Genomic DNA, 14,504 nt, shown 5'->3' on the forward strand with positions numbered 1-14,504 from the left:
GTTTAATCTTGGCCCATATCAACTCTGTTAGGTGGAAATGGCTGTGTGATAGAGGTATGTTTGTGATTTTATACAAGTCGTAATTTTACAAAGATGAGCACACAAGTTACGAAGTGGTCATTCCACATTCAACTGAACACCTGAAACGCAAACAGAGAGACATAGCTAGTGCGCTAAAAAAATCTAATCACGCTTTCGCATTGTGCCCTTATAGTGCCTTTCAAAAATGTTCAAATGTGTGTGAAATCTTATGGGACTAGACTGCTAAGGTCATCAGTCCCTACGCTTACACACTACTTAACCTAAATTATCCTAAGGACAAACGTACACATCCATGCCCGAGGGAGGACTCGAACCTCCGCCGGGACCAGCCGCACAGTCCGTAACTGCAGCGCCTACGACCGCTCGGCTAATTCCGCGCGGCTATATAGTGCCTTTCACTGCGTGGAAGAAATCTTCCAAATGAAACTGCACTGGAGAGTGTTACAGTGAAAGGGAAAGGGGAAAGAATCGTTTTTAATACATTAGTACATTAACTGTACAGCGATTACCGGGACCATGTTGATCCAAATACTATAAAAAAATAAAAAAAGAGAAATTAGAGGTGAAAGATAAAATTTCTTTCGTTTCTTAATATGTTCGAAAAAACATCGCACGTAAACATTACATAATAATTAAGCGAAGTTGAATATAGTGATGTGAGACTGAGAACAAGTTACAACAATTGTGACTGTGGAACATTGTGGGCAGTTTAGAACATAACTTTGCAAGAGGCAATGGATTATTAATAGGAAATCTACATTACTGTATGCATCCTAAAGGAAGAATTTTAAGGGGAGAGAAATTTTGAAGCGGAATGAGAAACACTGATTTTTTTAGCTGGTATGTTTGTAAAATGAAAACGACCAGTCAAAGAGTGGGGAATATTTTAGTTACATTTCCAATGAAGGGACGAGTATACACTGGAGTGCTAACTTTGAGGACACAAGTAAGTTCCTCATAATTTGTTCCTACAAGTAATATAGCTCTATGAAACATCGACCATATATAGAACGAACTGGTATGGTATAGTGCAGAAGGTATCTGAAAAAGTATGCAATGCGATAAACAGGAAAGACTTCTATTCAAAGCCAAAAGTTACACAGAAGTATCTGCGATAAATGACGTTCCCATGGTCGTTACATAGGGGGAGGGACGATGGTCATGGTTCTTAATAAAGTGGGCGATCACCACGGACAGCCGTGGAAGCTCTGTAACGTGAGCCCATGCTCGCCACATGGTTGGTAAGGTGTCCTCGTGTTAGGGCGTTCCGCCATGTTGGTGCCAACGCTGACTGCCTTATGACAGCGGGTTGTCTTCCAGTAACTGCGGCAGCAGTACATATTAGGGTTGCTCTAGGTACTTGAGTGTATTTAGATTCCCATCAATAAAACACGGGCCAATAATGCGGGTCTTGAAAAACGCGTACCAAACGTCGACGGACCATGACGGTTGTGTTTATCCATTCTTGGAGTCAACGTAGATTTTCTTCTTTTCAATTGCCGTTTCCAGAACTTTTTATAACGTTTTCAAAAGCAAGTCGTGAGTGCTTGTCACGATCTGGATGCTCTTCAGCCTACAACCGCACTGCTACTCTAATATTTTGACGGCACATCGATGAATGATATTCACTTTTTCGACTATCGTATATATTGTGAATGTCTGAATAGCCCTATCAGCAAAAGCAGAAGACAGAATGTTGGACTTCAAGCGGACAGGTAAAGAGAGAACCCATACATGAATTACTTGTTTGTTTGAATTTAGTATAACAGGGCAGACGTTTGTGGAGCCTCTTGTCCTGAAATGGGGACTGTGGTTTGCGGCGCTTAGCTTTGACATTGAATTTTCGTAGGAGCTCCTTACAAATGACACAGAAAAATGTATCTCCATTCGGAAAACAAAGTGAATGTCGTTCATCGACGACTATAAATGTTAAAAATCACTCTCGAAATCAGGAAATTCGTCACTATAACTTTGCGATAACCGCACCTCAATAGTATACTGTTTCATTCTGCATTCAGTAAACAGATTCAAAAGTTTGCAAGTTTTAGTAATTATTCGGAGATTATAACGCTTACACAAGACAGAGTTGGACAGAGAGCTGAAACCAGTTTTCGGACTGGAGACAACAACATATTTGGAGTGTCTTGACTTAGACCCCCTTACTCTGTATAACTACTGATCTGGTGTCATTTATCGGCTGTCTTTGCGATAGCTTACGAATTCGCTGAAGCCTGCGACATGGGCCTATTAAAACCAAAACCTAGCAAACGTACCGCTAGGTTCAGAATTTTCTTTTTCGGCAGTTGTTGGTACAAAGTGTCTGATAAATGCCCACTGTCTACTTCATTCCCTTTCCTCTTCTTTACCTTGAAATACTGACACGTATCTGAGGGTGTTGATGCGAAAATGGAAATTGTAAGTTAACGTTTCGTCAAAATCCAAGTCTTCACCGATGTAGCACACTCTCCAAACGGCCAAGGATGTGCGATCAACTTACCAGTGGGCGTTTCAAAGGTACCACACTGGAAATCTCCAAAAATGATTCAGGAAAGCAGAACTATGGATGTTCGGATTGAGGTTTGAACGCCATTCCTCTCGAATATGAGTAATGAATTATCAACGTATCCATTCCGTCCAGTCAGATTAAGTGTTTGAAGTCTCCAGTACCTCTACGCGTACAGATTTGAGGTGGACTCTGAGCCAGCAAATGCAGTTTCTACAGCATTCGGCACGGGTGCGAGGAGTTCTGACATGGGTACTCCTTATACTCTGCACAGTGAACAACGTGCTACTCTGCACGGAGGTGATGCCACTGAAGAAGTTATGGGAATTGAAACACATGTCACACAACGAGACTGAACGTATCTGGGAGAATTACATCCTTCACTCAAATCTATTGATTTATTACTATCAAATACCTGATTTGAATTGTAATAACCGGCCGGGGTAGCCGAGCGGTTCTAGGTGCTACGATCTGGAACCGCGCGATCGATTCGGTTGCAGGTTCGAATCCTGCCTCGGGCACGGATGTGTGTGATGTCTTTAGTTAGGTTTAAGTAGTTCTAAATTCTAGGGTACTGATGACCTCAGAAGTTAAGTCCCACAGTGCTCAGAGCCATTTGAACCATTTTTTTTTAATTGTAATATTTTGCTTGCTTCCGATATGGTGCTTTTCCTTGAACATCGTGGCGAAACTGTGAAGTTAGGAAGGACGAGAAAGAAATAAGTGGTAAGTTGGAGGCTGGAGTCCTCCATTAGTTCCGGTCCTTCACACTACTTCAACTTGTCTGAGATGCTGTGTTAGCTGTTAAGCCGTAAATAATTTAGCGTGATGTAAAACACACTTAAAAACAAGTCAGTTGATTAATTATAACAGTAAAGTCACAGCATTTTCGTTCTCTGAAGAACACAACATGAAACAGAACGCTATTCTGAATGTGTCGTGTCTTTATTATTCTGTAATATCCTTGAACGTTGGAGGAATCTAACGTGGACGATTTAGGGATGAATCATCCTCCCATCTACCTTTCACCGGCACCGTCAAGTTCCCTGACTGGTTGTTGCCTGCTGCTAGTGTAGTAGCATCCCACTGAGCAGCTGCTGCTTTGTTTCCATGAGACATGCTTTAACTGAAAGTTTTACTGCTGTTCGCAAACAATAGCAGACAATTCCTGACGCACAAATCCTGTCGCTCCTTTTGCATTACCAGTGCTATTAACGTAATGACATGAGTAAATTCTTAATTACTTGCACAGTAGGTACGTAATATCGTATATTTACTTATCACAACTGATGAACCACGTAATTAGATGAACAGCGCAACTAAAGGCCGTAAACTGATAGAAGTTGCTTGTTTATTTGCCCCGTGCCCATAAATGATCCGCAACCTGAGATCACAGAGAAAGAGCGAAATACTGAATTCGATCTTGTGAGTTTGTTTCAGTACAAAAATTCTTAAAACAAAGTCTCTTTTCAATCCCCGAATAAACGCCTGACTGTCACATATTTACGTAAGTGATCTAGGAATAGAAAATCAATTAAAGTCTGTCAGGAGCGGAGAGCAACCTGGACCTAGGATGATACCTGTAAGATTCCAACAGAAATTGAGGAAACAACTTGCTCCTCCCACAATAAATAAGATCTTCCGGGATATTACGCCGTCGTGGGTAGAATGGATTTCACCTTAAAACCCGCCGCAAAACACCCCAGGAACTTCAGCAGGAAGGACGACGGCGTGTAATTGAATGACATTTGAATTCTCGTGCTGAAGAAAATTTGTACCAGTCTTCAACCACGGGATGACAGCATTGCGTGAGAGATCGCCACACTTTAGTTCTGACGTACGAACGGTTTCGATTTTGTCTTTGAGAGGTAACGTCGATATCCAGAATGACGAGTGCAGAGAACTTAGAACCAAAGGCATGATGAAAGAAACAACTTGGCTTCGCAACAAGTTCACTTTTCATACTTTGAAATAATAAATAAATAAATAAAGAAGCGCTTATGAAAAAGTAGTGATTTAAGCCCGTTTTTCGATGTTTCCAGAACTTTAATTATTCAGAGAGCGCTTTTTGCGTACAAGTATGTAAAATGGCGCAGTAATGGAAAGAAATTCATAGAGAAGACTTTTAGGTTTTTTAATTTTTATTTTTTAACGGTTATGTGGGTCGCACTTGGTTAACTTCTAAGATATAATCACTTCTGTTCTGTCTTCAGAACAGTTTAACAGCACCAGGCCATTACATTAACAAATAGTTAAGCTGTTTGCTTCTTGATCTTCTAACTTGAACTTTATTTTGAATCTTATTTTGGCAGGAAAACATTATGTGATGGAACGTCAAAACACGTCTCCGCAAATGCAGCCTGCCCCTGCAACCACCAGGCTTCAGGTGCTGAGCTCCCTCAGATAAGTGTCTCATCTGAACGCTTTTACCATTGTGCTACTAGTGCTAGCTTTTGTTATGGAAGGATCTGACAAATTATTTAGGCTGATACCAGCAAATTGTCGTGTGGGCAGACCGACACAAAAAACCGGCTCCTGTAAACAGGTTACCAACCCCCCATTTATGCAATATTGTTTGTGCAAGCAGTAATCTGAGTTTTCGTTGGTCATGTGTTGACGGAAGTATACGTCACCCTCCACACAATACTTGACTCCGAAACAGCTTTTTTATTAATAGTCACAAGAATGGGACTGCCACTCCCTCGCTACTCTGTCAAACACGACAGCTGCACCACTGATTCTGTACCTACATCTGCGGCGGAAGGTACCTTGAACCGCCATTAGTCATTTACTTTCCTGTTCCACTCACAAACAGAGCGAGAGAAAAAATGCCTGTCTGTATACCTCCTTACGAGCCCCCATTTCTCTTCTTACCCTCGTTGTCCTTACGCGTAACGTTTGTTGACAGCAATAGAATCGTTCTCCAGTCAGCTTAAACTGCCGATTCTCTCAATTTTGCCAATAGTGTTCCTCGAAACGAATGTCTCCTTCCCACGAGGGGTTCCCATTTGAATTCCCGAGACATCTCCGTAGTTCTTGCGTGTTATGCTAGCCTACCGATATAGAATCTAACAGACCACCTCTGAATTGCTTCGATGTACTTCTACCATCCGAGGTGGTGGGGATCCCAAACACACCAGCTTCAGTGTTACATACCCTACCTCCTGTACAGATGAACCACATTTTCCAGAACTTCCCCCAATAAACGGAAGTCCGCCATTCACCTTCCCTACTGCAATCCTTACATACGCCTTCCATTTCGTATCGCTTTGCAGCGTTACTCCCAAATATTTGATCTAAGCAGCTGTGTCAAGCAGCATACTGGTAACGCTCTATTCGGATATTACGGGCTTGTTTTCCCTACTCATGTGCTCTAACTTCCGTTTTTCTACATTCATCACAACAACTGGAAATGTTGTTTAAGTGATCTGATACCCTCCTACAGTCGCTCAATGACGACACCTTCCCATACAACACAGTTTCATCGTTAAATCGCCACAGACAGCTGCTCACCCTGCACGTCATATCATTTGTGTACTGTGTGTACAGAGAATAGGATCGGTCCTGTCTCACTCCTCTGAGGCACTCATGACGATAGTCTTGTCTCTGATGAACACTCGCCGTTGAGGACAACCCACTAGGTTCTGTCACTTAAGATGTGTTAGAGCCGTTCACATATCTGGGGACCTTTCCTGTATGCTCGTATCTTGGTCTGCAGTGGGGCGCCTTGTCAAGTGCTTTCTAGAATCTGGGAATGTGGAATATGACTGTTGCCCTTCATCTGTGGTTCGCAGGATGTCATGTGAGAAAAGGGCAAGGTCAGTTTCGTAGGAGCGATGCTTTGTAAAGCAGTACTGATTTGTGGACATAAGTTGGTCCGTTGGAATATAAAAAAAATCCTTGAAACTGAATCAGGCGGATTATTTGTTTTCAACTCTTCTCTACGCCACGGCTGCCCGTTAGTATGTCCTCTGTGAGGGAGTCAGTGTGATGGTCAAACGATGGTATGTTTTCACTGTCCTCCTGCGCGAAAATTAAAACTTCAGCTTTCCTTTTGCTGTCTTCATTTACCACACCATACCGGTGGATGACTCTCCTTGCCACTCCCCACTTGCATTTCCTTATCAGCTGGCGCGATCAGTTGTTTACAGATGACAGACAATTCGCCGACCAGCCGCATACCTGTCACGCATACTGCGTGGCCCAGAACGCTTACGAAAGAGGTAACGAGGTGAAGTTGTCGCCGCCGCTAATGCGATGACTCATCTTTCGGCACGTGTTACATATTGGAAACTGTTGCTGTGCAGGAATGGCATAACTGGGAAGTAAATGTGTTTTGTCTCTTATGTTTTGCACAGTTAGTATGGTGTCGTTCCACTCCTTGTGGAAGCCCGCACTGAATACTGAAGAAAGGTAGTTGCTGAAACGTATTGGTTGCGTTTCCAGTAGTTCCCCTGTATTCGTGGATGCTTATTGAACATTTGATAATCCTGGTAAAAGAAGAATACATCTTTTATACTGTCAATAATTTTTCTATCTACACTCCTGGAAATTGAAATAAGAACACCGTGAATTCATTGTCCCAGGAAGGGGAAACTTTATTGACACATTCCTGGGGTCAGATACATCACATGATCACACTGACAGAACCACAGGCACATAGACACAGGCAACAGAGCATGCACAATGTCGGCACTAGTACAGTGTATATCCACCTTTCGCAGCAATGCAGGCTGCTATTCTCCCATGGAGACGATCGTAGAGATGCTGGATGTAGTCCTGTGGAACGGCTTGCCATGCCATTTCCACCTGGCGCCTCAGTTGGACCAGCGTTCGTGCTGGACGTGCAGACCGCGTGAGACGACGCTTCATCCAGTCCCAAACATGCTCAATGGGGGACAGATCCGGAGATCTTGCTGGCCAGGGTAGTTGACTTACACCTTCTAGAGCACGTTGGGTGGCACGGGATACATGCGGACGTGCATTGTCCTGTTGGAACAGCAAGTTCCCTTGCCGGTCTAGGAATGGTAGAACGATGGGTTCGATGATGGTTTGGATGTACCGTGCACTATTCAGTGTCCCCTCGACGATCACCAGTGGTGTACGGCCAGTGTAGGAGATCGCTCCCCACACCATGATGCCGGGTGTTGGCCCTGTGTGCCTCGGTCGTATGCAGTCCTGATTGTGGCGCTCACCTGCACGGCGCCAAACACGCATACGACCATCATTGGCACCAAGGCAGAAGCGACTCTCATCGCTGAAGACGACACGTCTCCATTCGTCCCTCCATTCACGCCTGTCGCGACACCACTGGAGGCGGGCTGCACGATGTTGGGGCGTGAGCGGAAGACGGCCTAACGGTGTGCGGGACCGTAGCCCAGCTTCATGGAGACGGTTGCGAATGGTCCTCGCCGATACCCCAGGAGCAACAGTCCCTAATTTGCTGGGAAGTGGCGGTGCGGTCCCCTACGGCACTGCGTAGGATCCTACGGTCTTGGCGTGCATCCGTGCGTCGCTGCGGTCCGGTCCCAGGTCGACGGGCACGTGCACCTTCCGTCGACCACTGGCGACAACATCGATGTACTGTGGAGACCTCACGCCCCACGTGTTGAGCAATTCGGCGGTACGTCCACCCGGCCTCCCGCATGCCCACTATACGCCCTCGCTCAAAGTCCGTCAACTGCACATACGGTTCACGTCCACGCTGTCGCGGCATGCTACCAGTGTTAAAGACTGCGATGGAGCTCCGTATGCTACGGCAAACTGGCTGACACTGACGGCGGCGGTGCACAAATGCTGCGCAGCTAGCGCCATTCGACGGCCAACACCGCGGTTCCTGGTGTGTCCGCTGTGCCGTGCGTGTGATCATTGCTTGTACAGCCCTCTCGCAGTGTCCGGAGCAAGTATGGTGGGTCTGACACACCGGTGTCAATGTGTTCTTTTTTCCATTTCCAGGAGTGTAAAATAAAGCTTCTAGTTACATTCCTACCGTACAGAACTATCTGTCGTACATTAATCAAGAGAGGAAAACATTTCTGTGTACGGTTAAACCAATTCATTTTCAGCAAAGCTGAAATGAAGCATATTTCCCATTGATTGCAATTTTTCCATGACGAACTAGAAGAAGAGAAGGTGCAGAGAAATACGCTGTACCCGTCCCGTGATATTTTCGGCCTTTTTTGTTGAGAGAACGAGAAATTTTAAGAGTTCGTGATAAAATGTATATGGATGGAGGTAGGTTGATTATTAAACAGCATCATACATGCCTCACTTGGGTTATGAGACAGTAAAATGCAAATTTAATTTGACGTTTAAATATACAAGCGGGATATGTCATTAATGCACGAACTGGCTGTGTGTGTTGGGTGTCCTTGTGATACCCTAAGAGAAAAATTTCTATGTCATTTAATTGGAGTATACGTACAGTGTATATTTTTAGTGATAAATTCGTTAGTATCACAGCTAAATTACACATCTAAGATATATGTAAATTCTAGTTAACAGTACAGTAGGTATTCCTTAGAAATGTTACTAAGTTTCTATTTTTCGTTTAATACGTCTTGTCCAGTCAGATATGCTTGTTTTCTAGAAACCCGTAACATTGTATTATTTTTGGAGGTAATTTCTTGGTTTACATTCACTCTTAGTGAAGTATTGCTGAAAGTGACAAGGATTAATAACAACTCACGTTACAGTTTAAAGCACATGTATGAGCAAAGAATTAGACAAACATGAGCTGAAAATTATAGCTCTCGAGGAGATTAGATGGAAGAGTACAAGATTGATCAATATAAGCAATGGGATTATCCTTTATGGAGACTGGTGAACGCCATGAATTACATACTGGAATTTGACATGACTCAGCAATGAAATCGGTGAAAGAGTTTAAATCCATTTACAACTGCAAGAGTGTGCTGTCACCGCCAGACACCACACTTGCTAGGTGGTAGCTTTAAAACGGCCGCGGTCCACTAGTACATGTCGGACCCGCGTGTCGCCACTGTCAGGGATCGCAGACCGAGCGCCACCACAAGGGAGGTCTCGAGATACGGACTCGCACTCGCCCCAGTTGTACGGACGACTTTGCTAGCGACAACACGGACGAAGCATCGCTCATTAGCCGAGCAGATAGTTAGAATAGCCTTCAGCTAAGTCAAAGTCTACGACCTAGCAAGGCGCCATAGCAATTGATAGTTTGATAGTTATCGTATGAAATGTCTCATCAAGAACGCTGTATACAAATAGTGGATTAAAGTTAAGTATTCCAGCAGCTACGTACTTTTCTTTATAGCATTTATGAAGTATCCTGTTTCAGGCCATCAAGTCCGCCTGCTTGCTTAATGGCCGCCTCCCTTAAATAATGTGCGTAGTGTTGGCAATCTGTCAACACTATAGATGACGACGAGGATTAAAAGAGGATTTCGCTTTCGTATTGCTCTAATTTATGGCGCCGACATTACAAACCGCCTTCTTTCTCTTTGATTGATTTTACTTGTGTCATGGCTTCGCCACAATCTCCCGATGTACTGTCCAAATTTTATCGCTTGCAGAATCAGCAGACGCAGGCGTTATTGGATGCCCTTGGACAGCTAGTCCAGGGTCAACGTGCACTGCAACACGATGCGGCAGCCGCCGCTTCACCGCTACCGCAGCCACAACTTGCAGTTGCACCGCCTTTTAGGGCCTACGACCCAGCTCAGGAGACATGGACTGAGTGGTCACGCCAATTTGGATTTCATCTCGCCGCCTACAGAATTCAAGGTAATGAGCGGCAGCCTCACTTATTATCCTGTGTCGGTGTGTCCACCTACCGTGTGATAGTGAAATTGTTTCCCCGACGCGACATAGCAACTCTGTCCTACGAAGAAATTTTGTCGGCATTGGACGCCTATTTCAAAGAAACAGTCAATGTCGTTGCAAAAAGGTATACGTTCTTTCGTACAAAACGTACGGCCAGTCAAACTAATAGGGAGTGGGTTGCAACTTTGCAAGGCCTTACACGGGATTGTGCTTTTGAGTGTGAATGTGGACTCCCTTATTCAGATACAATGGTACGTGATGCAATAGCACAGAACGTTTCTGATGTTCGCATACGGGAACAGATTTTGAAACTAGTTAATCCCTCCCTTCCACAAGTGACAGACATATTGGATAGACAAGACACGCTTGACTTTGCTCAGGAATCATTTGCAACTTCGCCAGCCGTGTGTAACATTAACCGGCCCGCCGGGCGCGCTGCACGGCCCAGTAAACTGCCCTCGCGCACGTCCGCACAGCTGCCGCCACGCTCTAAGCCAAGTGTGCCGCGCCAGCACACAAATGCAGTGAAATCATGCCCGCGGTGTGCAACTAGACATTCGCGTGACAATTGCCCATCACACCAAGCTATTTGTTTTTACTGTAATAAGAAAGGACATGTTCAAAGTGTTTGCCAGAAAAAGCTCAGATCAGACAATCACAACCATTCCAGGTCCTTTGCTTCGCGCCGGAATCGAACCAAGAATACTCAGGCTCGTGAACCTTCACCCATGGACATTCATGTAGTTAATTCCACTTCGTCCAGTGACACTGTCTCTAACAGTGACTGTGTCCATCCCACAAATACTGTGTGTCGACGTCGCCGGAAATCACGTCAATTCGCAAGTGATGCTGTACCTGTATCAGTTCAAATTGCACGAGACAGTCGCTCTTGTCGCCAGCAGGACAATAAACTTTTTGTAGATTTGGACTTTAATGGCAAGGTCATACCATTCCAGCTCGATACCGGAGCTGCAGTTTCATTGCTCAATCACGACACGTACAAACAACTGGGCAAACCTCCGTTGCGTGCCGCAACTGTTAAGCTCACTACATATTCAGGACAGCAGATCCCTGTGTTAGGACAGTGCACTCTTCTTGCAACATACAAGGGACAAACAAAACTTGTGTCATTTTACGTTCTTCGTTGTTCTACTGCAGTGAACTTGTTTGGTTTAGATTTATTTCAGTTGTTTAACTTGTCTATTGTAAATCAGGTCCTATCAGTGAATCAGACTGTGCCTTCAGACAGTGTTTCTCGTCTATGTGAAGAATTTGCAGACATTTTTGCACCGGGCCTTGGTTGCGCTAAGAATTATGAAGCACATTTGGAACTGAAAGTAAACGCGCAACCGAAATTTTTCAGAGCACGCAATGTTCCTCACGCATTGCGTGATGAGGTCGCAAGAACATTACACGATTTAGAATCACAAGGTGTCATTGAACGTGTGCAAGCTTCTCTCTGGGCCTCACCCTTAGTAATTTTGCCAAAACCTTCCAGAAAACTGAGACTTTGTGTGGACTTCAAGGCAACAGTGAATCCACAACTAGTGATTGCAACTTTTCCCTTACCCCACCCGGAAGATCTTTTTGATAAACTGTGCCCAGGTAAATACTTTTCGAAGTTGGACCTAGCAGATGCGTACTTGCAAATCCCAGTGGACGCCGAATCCCAGCGCGTCTTGGTGGTTAACACGCATCTTGGTTTGTACCGATTCAAAAGACTGCCATTCGGGTGTGCATCCGCCCCTGCATTGTTTCAGCAATATTTACAAACTGTTTGTGCGTCGGTCCCTACTGCTGCGAACTATCTGGACGATATTGTGATCTCCGGAAAGACAGCCGACGAGCATTTAGCACACCTACGAACATTATTTCAGGTATTGCGACAAAATGGTCTTCGCTTGCGGAAGGACAAATGTGTGTTTTTTGCTCGTGACTTACCATACCTGGGACATGTAATCAATGCCCCAGGCATACATCCGAGTCCAGAGCACCTCCGTGCCACACAAGACTTGCCTTCGCCACAGAATGTGAAGCAGCTACAGAGTGTGGTGGGTAAAATTAACTGTTATCATCGCTTTCTGCACAATGCCTCTTCCATTTCAGCTCCGCTTCATAGCTTACGCCGTAAGGGTGTTCCGTTCGTCTGGACGACGGAATGCGAACGCGCCTTTCGCCAGTTGAAATCGGCCTTGCTTTCTAATACTTGCCTTACGCCATTTGATCCCCAGAAACCCCTTTTGTTGATGGTAGATGCATCGGATTTCGGGATCGGTGCTGTGCTTGCGCACAAAGTTGGCTCACATGATCGCCCTATTGCCTTTGCGTCAAAATTGCTCTCGTCTTCGCAAAGAAATTACTCGCAGATAGAGAAAGAAGCTTTGGCTCTCGTGTTTGGTGTTACTAAGTTCCATGATTTCTTGTCTGGTCGTCACTTTACCATCATCACAGACCACAAACCTTTGACGTCGCTTTTTCATCCGAACAAGCCTGTACCTCCGCGTACAGCGCAGAAATTCATTCGCTGGTCTATTTTCCTCTCGCAGTACCGATACGATATCTTGTATCGGTCCACTGCTAAGCACAGAAACGCCGATGCGTTGTCCCGTTTGCCTGTTGCTGAGGATAGAGCATTCGCTTCTTCCGAACTTGCTTGCATGTTCATTGATTCGGAAACCGATGAAGTGGTCGAATCGTTTCCTATTGATTTTCGTCGTGTAGCTAAAGCCACAGCTGCTGACCCTGTCCTTGCTACCATTTTGCGTTTTGTTGCTACGCAGTGGCCCTTGTCGCAGTCTCGGACCGAGGATCCGTTGGTTCGCCGATTTTTTGCTCACAAGGAGAGACTTTTTGTTCGACGTGGTGTTTTGTTGTTGCGTTCTGATAATGATCAGTCCAGAGTCGTGGTCCCACGTTCGTTGCAGTCCTCTGTTTTACGGCTTCTTCACCAAGGACATTTTGGTATAGTGCGAACGAAACAACTTGCTCGTCAGCACTGTACTTGGTTCGGAATCGATGCTGTGATTACGAATATGTGTTCTTCTTGCATGGCGTGTGCCGAACAACAATCCGCACTGCCGCGGAAAGTCTTTGCATGGCCAAAAGCCACTTCCCCTTGGCAACGCTTGCACATCGATTTTGCTGGTCCATTCTGGAATGCTCGATGGTTGGTTCTGGTAGATGCCTTCAGTAATTTTCCTTTTGTTGTCCGGATGTCTTCCACGACGTCCTCTGCCACCATCCAAGCGTTGTCTGCTATCTTTTGCATTGAAGGTCTTCCGCAGACTATTGTTTCCGACAATGGCCCACAATTCATGTCCGCAGAATTTCAGTCATTCTGCCAGGCCAATGGTATTCAACATCTGACATCCGCGCCGTTTTCGCCTCAGTCAAACGGTGCCGCTGAACGATTGGTCCGGACTTTCAAGTCACAGATGTTGAAGTTGAAAGAGTCGCATTCTCGGGAGGACGCATTTTTGCTCTTTTTGTCTTCGTATCGCTCTCAGCCCCGAGATGGTCGCTCGCCGGCTGAGTTGCTCCACGGTCGTCCTCATCGAACCTTGATGTCTTTGCTGCATCCGCCGCATCAGGTTCCTGTGCAGCGGCAGACTCCTGCTTTTGCTCCAGGCGACGTTGTATTCTATCGCAACTTTCGCGGTTCACGGCGTTGGCTCGCAGGGCGCATTCTTCGCTGCCTCGGCCGCGCGATGTATTTGGTTTTGGGGGCCTCTGGTGAGGTGCGTCGGCATCTCAATCAGCTGCGCCTCTATCGTCGCACGGGTTCTGCCGCTCCCCGTCTGCTTTCAGCGACGGTGCCGTCCGGTCAGCTCCCTGGGGACCCATCTACTGGCTCGCCTCATCCCCAGGTGTTACCGACGACGCCTTCCATTTTGCCCCATGGCGACGCGCCGCCGCCGCCGCCGCCGCCGCCGCCGCCTGTTCTCCCGCCGGCGCCGCCCGCAGTGGACGCTTCGCTGCAGCCGCCAAGCGCCTCCCTGGGTCACGCGCCGCCGATCGCTTCCCGTGACCAGCTGTCCTCCGCCATGGAACTCTTGCCCGCTCCGGACCACATGACGTCATCGCGCGTCGGGTACCCCGACGCAATGGAGGTCGACCCTTCGGCCCCTCTTGTCTCTTTACGGGCGCATACACCGCATGT

The sequence above is a fragment of the Schistocerca serialis genome, chromosome 1 (genome assembly GCF_023864345.2).
Source record: "Schistocerca serialis cubense isolate TAMUIC-IGC-003099 chromosome 1, iqSchSeri2.2, whole genome shotgun sequence".
In the NCBI taxonomy this organism is placed as follows: domain Eukaryota; kingdom Metazoa; phylum Arthropoda; class Insecta; order Orthoptera; family Acrididae; genus Schistocerca; species Schistocerca serialis.